The 8,226-nt window shown below is 39.8% G+C and overlaps 1 pseudogene; it reads left to right on the top strand.

Moving 5' to 3' along the window:
- The first annotated feature begins 30 nt into the window (after positions 1 to 30).
- On the top strand, positions 31 to 7,486 carry LOC136398438 (T-cell surface glycoprotein CD1b-2-like; annotated as a pseudogene).
- Positions 7,487 to 8,226: the final 740 nt, after the last annotated feature.

The following is an 8,226-nucleotide window of genomic DNA, read 5'->3' as shown; positions in this document are numbered from 1 at the left end:
TATGCTACTCCTGGTGCAGGAGGAACAAACATGGCACAATTGCCTGGAGGTACTTGATTCAGTGTATTCAAACTGGTAGAACTTGCTAGACCAGCCCATGAGAGACCCAGACTGGAAGCTTTATGTAGACAGAAGCAGCTCTATCAACTCAAGGGGAGGGAGGCAGGTGGGGTATGCAGTGGTAACTCTGACAGAGACTGTGGAGGAGCAGCCTCTACCCCAAGGCACTCATTCAAGGAGCAAAACTGATTGCCCTGACTCGAGCCTTGAGCTCAGTGAAGAAAGAAGAACAAACATCTTTACTAACTTCCATTTTGCCTTTTTTACTTTCCAAGTGCATGGGTCAATACTAAACAAATGGAATTAAATCAAATAAAAAGTTTTTGCATAGCAATGGCATCTGTCAACAAAATGAAAATAAAATCCACTGACTGAAAAGACATATTCACTAATGATACATCTGATAAGGGAACATACTCAAAATTTATAAAGAACGTATATAACTCAACACCAAAAAAAAAAATCTTATTAAAAAATGGGCAAATAACCTGAATGCACACTTATCCAAAAAGACATACAAATGGTCACTAGACATATAAAACAATGCTCAACATCACTAATCATTGGGAAAATATACATTAAAACCACAATGAGATATCCCCTTACACCTTTCAGAAAGGCTCTCATCAAAATATCAACAAAAAACAAGTGTTGGTGAGAATGTGGAGAAAGGAAACCCGTGAACTCTTGATACAACCACTGTGGAAAGAAGTATGAAGTTTCTTAAAAATATTAGAAATAAAATGGCCTTATGACTCAGTGATTTTTACTTCTAGGAATATCACAAAAGAAAGCAGAAACACAAACCTGAAATTATATATGCACCCTGTGTTCATTGCAGTGTTATTTATAATGGCTATGATTTAGAAGCAGAGCATCAGTAAATGAGGGGATTAAAAACCTGTGTTACATTTACACAATGGAATCTACTCAGCCATAAAAAGAAGAAAATCTTACCTTTTGTGACAGCATGGATAAACTTGGAGAGTGTTACACTAAGTGAAATAAGCCAATCAAAGAAAAACAAATACCATATGATCTCACTTATATGTAAAATCTAATGAACAAAATAAACAAACAAATAGAAAAAAGACCCATAGATACAGAGAATAGACTGACAGTTGTCTGAGGAGTGCAGGTTTGGGGAGGGGAGCCAGGGTAAAAAAGGTGCAGGAACTAAGCAGAAAACCATAAAACAAATTGATAGACAAAATAATATGTTATCTCTGACTTAGTCTGAAGCTATACATAGCATTTCTCCCAAAGTTCTGCTTGTCTCATTAAAATTTGCTACTCAAACTTCCAAAGGTCAAGAGTGAATGAAAAAAAGGTCATGTACTAGTAGTATATGCAATTTTTCTTTTCAACAATTGCTAAAGCATAAGATAATTTTAGATACTTGGAGAATAAATAATAAGGTAGTATTTACCTTATTAATTTTAGAATTTGGGTCTGCAGTACTTTAGTCAACACAAATGTTTAAATATTTTTTCTTTGAGGCCTCAGCCAGGTATCACATCATCCTGATAAACCAAGGTCACAGGTTCAATCCCTGGTCATGGCACATATATGAATCAACCAATGAAGCATAAAAAAATAAAACAACAATTTAATGTTTCTATTTCTTTCTCTATTGCTTGTCTTTTCTCTCTTTAAAATCAATTTAAAAGTGTTGGAAGAACTAAAAACATTAAAAACATGAAGCAAATGATTGCTTTGCTTTTTGTAAATGGTCACCAACACATGCCACACAAATATAAGGTTAGGGCAATGAGACAAGGGGACAAAATGAGAAAGAGAAGCCATTGAGAATGTGGGGAAGAGGTAAAAGCAAAGAGCAGGAGAAGACAAGGTCATGCTGAGGAAGATTGAATCGTATGGATGAACCAAAAGAATTTTCCTAAATTAAAACAGATGATTGTCTAACAGTCCTTTCCCATGTAACAGATGTAAAAGTAAAAGACTGAGGAGGTAAAATAACCTTCAAAACCATATAGTGGGCCCCGGTCAGTGGCTCAGGGAGAAGAGCATCGGCTTAGTGTATGGTCATCCAGGTTTCAATTCCTGGTTAGGGCGCACAGGAGAAGCGACTGTCAGCTTTGCCCTACTCCCCTTTTCTTTTCTTCCCTTTCACAGGCAGTGGTCTAATTGGTTCTGGCATGACCCTGGGTGCTGAGGATGGCTCAATTAGAGCACAACAGCCTTGGGCAGTAAATATAGCTTGGTATTCAAGCATTGACGCCTGATGGGGTTGCTTGGTGGATTTTAGTCGAATCGCATGTGGGAGTTGGTCTCACCATTCCCTCGTCTCTCATCTAAAAAAAAAGAGAAAGGAAAAAAAAACTATACGGTGGCTTTTTCAAGGTAGTACCCAGAGAGCTGAGTTCAGGAAAACAGCAGTAAACCAGGAAGAAGAAAAATTTGGAACACAACTAGAGTGGAAATGACAGAGAAAATGGGAAGGTCAAGGCTGTGGGAGACACAGCTTCTTTATGATGTCCAATGTAAATGAGACAAAATTTTGTCCCTTGGAAGAGGGAAACACTATAGAGCACTAAGGAAACAACAGTTTGCTGAGTTCAGAGATCAAACACCAGCTTTAAGAGTCAGAAGTTCTATCTACTGGTGAAATGTTGCTTTTGTCACTTCTGTTGCTAACATATCTCATCCCAGGTGGTGACAATGAGCACAAACACAAGCAACATAAGAGTAACTCTGGCCAGAACTCTGGGTGTGGGTGCTCTCCAACCTGACTCCAGCCCTCTTCTTCTATTTTGGATACTGGGGATGGAGCCAGAGGCCCTGGTACAGGCAAATGTTTCTGGCATTTTGTTGTTCAGACTCTGTTTCTTTTTTTCTCAATTTTTCTGGTTTTCATTTGTTTTTTTCCATCATCTTCTTCTTCTATCTTTTCATTTTTACTATCCCTTCACTACCCACAGCTTTTCAAGAACTAATCTCTTTCCATGTCATCCAGATATCATTTGTGACCAGCACCTGGGAACAAAATCAAGGCTCAGACTGGCAGAATATTATGCAGATTTAAGGATGAGATAGTGACTCAAGCACTGTCATTGTCCTGAAGCCTTGGTCCAGGGCAAACTTCAGTAATATGGAGGTGACTGAGCTGGAGGAAATATTCTGGTTCAATAATATCTGATTTCTTCAGCTAGTACAGGATCATGTCAGTGACTTCCAGATGACATGTTAGTGCAGTCCTCTGATCTGGGTAGATTACCAATAACTTCTCTCTCTCTCTCTCTCTCTCTCTCTCTCTCTCTAATTTATACTACTGCACCCCAGGATCTTTCTCTCCTCTTTCCCAGTTTAGCCAACTGTATGCACACATTTATCTAGAGCAGTCCTCCTCTTAGACTCCACACTTCCACAAAATACTTCAGATTTCTCTTGCTTCTTTTACTCTTATCTGATGAAGATTCCCCTTTGTTTGTGTCTAACTCTTTCTCTCTTAAACCCCAAGCAAGAAGCCATCACTTTTCCCACCCTGTCCCTCAGTGAACTAAAGTGTGACTTCTTTTGTTTTCAGTCCATCTCCTAAGTATCTCCTGCCTCTCCTCCTCTCAATGTAATTCTCCCATTCATCCTGGAATGTGTACTTCCTCCTGACTTCACCACCCTGCTCCTCACATTACCCTCTTCCTTCTTCTCACCCACTGTTCTTTACTACAACAGCGCTTCCCCACTATTTATGACATGTATACCTTTCCCTGTTCTCTTCTTGCTGAAAAGTCTCTGAATAGCGCTGGCTTGGTTGCTCAGTTGTTTAGAGCATCATTCTGATATGCTAAGGTTGCAGGTTTGATCCCCGTCAGGGTATATATTGTAGAAGCCTCAACCAATGGGTGCATCAATGAGTAAAAAACAAATTGATGTCTTTCTCTCTCTCTCTTTCTTTCTGAAATCAATCAACCAATATTTTAAAAAGAAACATCTCTAGAAACAGTCATGTATCACTTGACATTGAGGACATGTTCTGACAAATACATTGCTAGACAATTTTATGGTTGTATAACAATCATTGAGTGCACATAAACAAACCTAGATAGGGTACCTACCACACACCTATGCTACATGCTATATTTTATTGCTAAGAAACTGAAATCCAGTATTGAACATTACTGTAAAAATATATAAAACATTAAATCAAGCAAAAGAGAAAATTATCCAATCAAGTGATGCAGTAAATATGAAAGAGATAAAATTATTGCTGATCTGACATGACATACTGTGTTTCATAAACTTTTTTTTTTGTAAGTAGAAAACGTATATTCTAAAATAGCAATTAGTCAGCCCCATCTATGACACTGTGGACGAGCCTAGGGTATTTCTTCCAAGAAGCAGGTAAACCGATCTCATTTGCACAAGGGCCACTTAACTATGTTTTGCCTGAATAGTCAGGTTTTTTATTCTTCCCTCAAAGATTTCTGTTGTGGGTGTTGATAGTCCTATTTTCTGCTGCTTTGCTTAATATATAGTGTTTCCTTTATCCCTCCTACCTCAGTGCCCTACTCATATTTCAGGCTGGGACCTACTTCTAATTTAGAGCTCTCTTTCCTCCTTTTGCCAACTTGTATTATGAATTTACCTTTGCCACCCAGCTTAGTGTATCCCAAGGTTCTCTTTACCATGCCACAGTCACAGAGCTCCAGGGAAAAGCACACTGGTCTCAACTCTCCAGGCAGAGGAGAACAGAAGCTCCATATCCACGCATGCTGCAAATGGCTTTTTCTAGTCTACCTGAATCATTACTAGCTAGAAGCAGCAGTCATTGGGACTTGGACATGAGCTGCAAAGTATAGAATAATGACAACAATTCCAGTGCCATGCGGACTTTTCCTGTGGGGAACTTTCCTGGACTCCTGCTCCCTGTGACAGCTCCTAACAGACTGAACTGTGGTTGGGTTGCATTTTTCAGGGATTTGGCATGGTGAGGGGCCAACTTGGACTTGGTGAACATGTTAAGGACACTACTCTTTTATGGATTCTTGCTGTATTGGCCAAGAGTTTGCTTAAAGGCTTTTAATCACTGTAAAAAAAAAATAGAGGACTGGATGAAGAAGATGGAGCACATATACACCATGGTATACTATTCAGCTAGGAGAAATGATGACATCGGATCACTTACAGTGGAATGGTGGAGACTTGGTAGCATTGTGCGGGGGTGAAATAAGCGAATCAGAAAAAAAACAGGAACTGCAGGATTCCATACATTTGTGGGACATAAAAGCAAGACTAAGAGGCATGGACAGGAGTGTGGTGGTTACTGGGGGTGGGGGGAGGGAAGGAGGGAGAGGGGGAGGGGTAGGGGTACAGAGAGAACTGGATGGAGGGTGGTGGAGGATGATCTCTCTTCGGGTGATGGGTATGCAACAGAACTAAATGACAAGGTAACCTGGAAATGTTTTCTTTGAATGTATGTACCTTGATATATTGATGTCACCCCATTAAAATAAAAATTTATTTATATAAAAAAAGTATAATAAACACATAAACCAGTAGCATCATTTACTATCACTCTCAAGGATCATGTACTGTACATATTGCATTGTTACTGTCTATACAACCAGCAGCACACTGGAGATTTGACCACACTATCACCACAAACATGTGAGTAATGCATTATGCTGTTATCATGGCAAAAATGTCACTAGGCAAATAAATTTTCAGCTTTATTATAATCTTATGAGACTACTTTCTTGCATGATGTTTGTTGTTAACTGAAAAGTCATTGTTTGGCTCATGATGGTGCTATATTGCCTTTTGGTTTCATTTCGCATCTCAAACCTTTTTCCCCACCAAAATCCAAAACTCTACATTGTTTCTCCATCCCTATCCTTCTTGTTGCCTTTTAAATATCTTTTTCTCTGTTTTTCTTCAATCCAGATCCCTTGGAAATCCAGGCTATAGCCAGCTGTGAGCTGCATTCCAGAAGATCATAGTAATCTTCCTGAGGGGAGCTTTGGGAGGAGTAAATGTCCTGAGCTTCCAGAATGACTCGTGTGTGCCTGCTGTGGAGGGTGGCTGCAGAGCAGAGAGGAACTGCACACGTCCCTCTCAATACCAAGGTATCTCTAGTATCATAGAGAAGCTCCAGTCAAGAAGCTGCCCTCAGTTTCTCTTGGGCATTCTCGATGCAGGGAAGGTGAAACTGAGAGACAAGATTAGTCCTGTTCTCTCTCCAAGACTTTTCTATTTCAATTTAGACCACCTTTTTGAATTCAAAAGTACAAGGTGTCCAAAAAAGGAGTGGCTCAAGCAATAAATTATTTGGTTTCCAAATGAGTAGGAAGGGTCACTGTCCAAACTAGTGGGTTTCTGAGCCCCAATGCTCTAGAATAGAGCCATAATGTGACACTGTCCTGCTCTCTTCTATCCCAGTGAAGCCCAAGGCCTGGCTTTAGTGGCCCCTCTCCTTTGCCTGGTCATCTGCTTCTGGTGTGCCATGTCTCAGGACTTCATCCCAAACCTGTACGGGTGATGTGGATGAGGGGTGAGCAACAGAGTCCAGGAACGTATCAAGGTGACATCCTGCCCAATGCTGATGGGACATGGTACCTCCGAATAACTCTGGACGTTGTGGCTGGGGAGGAGGCTAACCTGAATTGCCGAGTAAAGCACAGCAGCCTGGGAGGCCAGAACATCGTCCTCCACTGGGGTGAGAAAAAACTGTCCATGGCCGGAAATGGGAGGAGATGGTCCACAAACATGGAGGGAGGGGCAAGCAAATGGTGATACTTAGTGGGTGTGACAGAGAAGCAAGGAGGGAGGGAGGGTGAAAAGAAAGAAGGAGGAAAAACAAGAGAGAGAAAGAGATAGATGAACTAAGGCAGCAATTTTTCACTGGAGTGCTGCAAAAATTTTAAAACACTGTAATATCTATTTAGTCAGAGGCACTGACCTCTTTTCCGTTAGATTGTCAAACAAAGAGATAAATAACAACAGCAGACACAATATAGCCATAGGTGTGAATGAATTAAAATTATACCTTTTTTATGTCTGATCAGAAAAATATATATATTTTTGGTGTGCCACAGAATTTTAGTACTTTGTGTGTGCCATGAGATGAAAAAGGTTGAAAATCACTCACTTAAGGAATAAAGGTGGTAAGAATCACAGACCTTTAAATTGGGTGACGTGAGGAAGAAGAAGTGATAAAAGATGGAGATAGATTATTGTGTTAGAAAATCTGAGAAGGGAAGTTAGATTTACCTTTATATCAAAGCTGGTGAGTGATGGTGCCAACACTCAGGTGAACAGAGGAAGGGCAGGAGATTTAGGAATGAGGTTTGCAGTAACATCTCTGTGTGTCTTCTCCCAATTTCCAGGATATCCTTCCTCCACCACGGTGATAATTTTGGCAATAATATTTCCCACCTTCATTCTTTTGATTTCTCTTGCATTATAGTATTTGAGACACTGATAGATTTCTTAAAACCATTCTTTTTTGCCCATCTTACACTTTTTAATACCATTTTAATCTGTTTATATCACTTTAGCCTCAATTTTTTTTCAGTGTATTGACTTGGCATGATTTGCAAACCATACAGATTTCAAGTGTCCAACTCAATATAATCACATCCACATACCACATCATACCCCAACCCCAACAAAGACTCTTTCTGTCCACCTTCCCTCCCTTTGCCCACCTCCCCCTATCTTTACCCACGTTTCCCTCTGCCTATTGCCACTCTGTTGTCTGTGTCTATGTGTTATGTATTTCTACTCTGGGCTAATCCCTTCACCTTCTTTGATCCAGTCTCCTCTTCCCCTGTCCCTCTGACAGCTGTCCATCTGCTCCTATGTCTCTGCCTCTGCACTTTCCCCCACTTCCCACCTATTTATGTAAATCTATGTTTTAATTGTGTTAAAGTATGCATGACATGAAACTTGCTATCTCAGTCATTTTTTAATGTATGGTTTAATAAGATTAATTATACTTTTTTTATTGGCACAAACAATCTCTAGTACTCTTTTCATCCAGTGAAACTAAAACTGTATACCCATAAAACACAACTTGTAATTTCTGGTATCTAGGCCCAGACAATCAACATTCCACTTTCTGTCTATATAAATGTGACAACTCTATATACCTCATGTCAGTGGAATCATCAATATTTGTCTTTAAAACTGAATTATTTTATTTAG

The sequence above is a fragment of the Saccopteryx leptura genome, chromosome 3 (assembly GCF_036850995.1).
Source record: "Saccopteryx leptura isolate mSacLep1 chromosome 3, mSacLep1_pri_phased_curated, whole genome shotgun sequence".
NCBI classification, from domain to species: Eukaryota; Metazoa; Chordata; class Mammalia; order Chiroptera; family Emballonuridae; genus Saccopteryx; species Saccopteryx leptura.
Note: the sequence above shows the minus strand (reverse complement) of the source record. Positions and strands in the feature narration are given on the sequence as shown.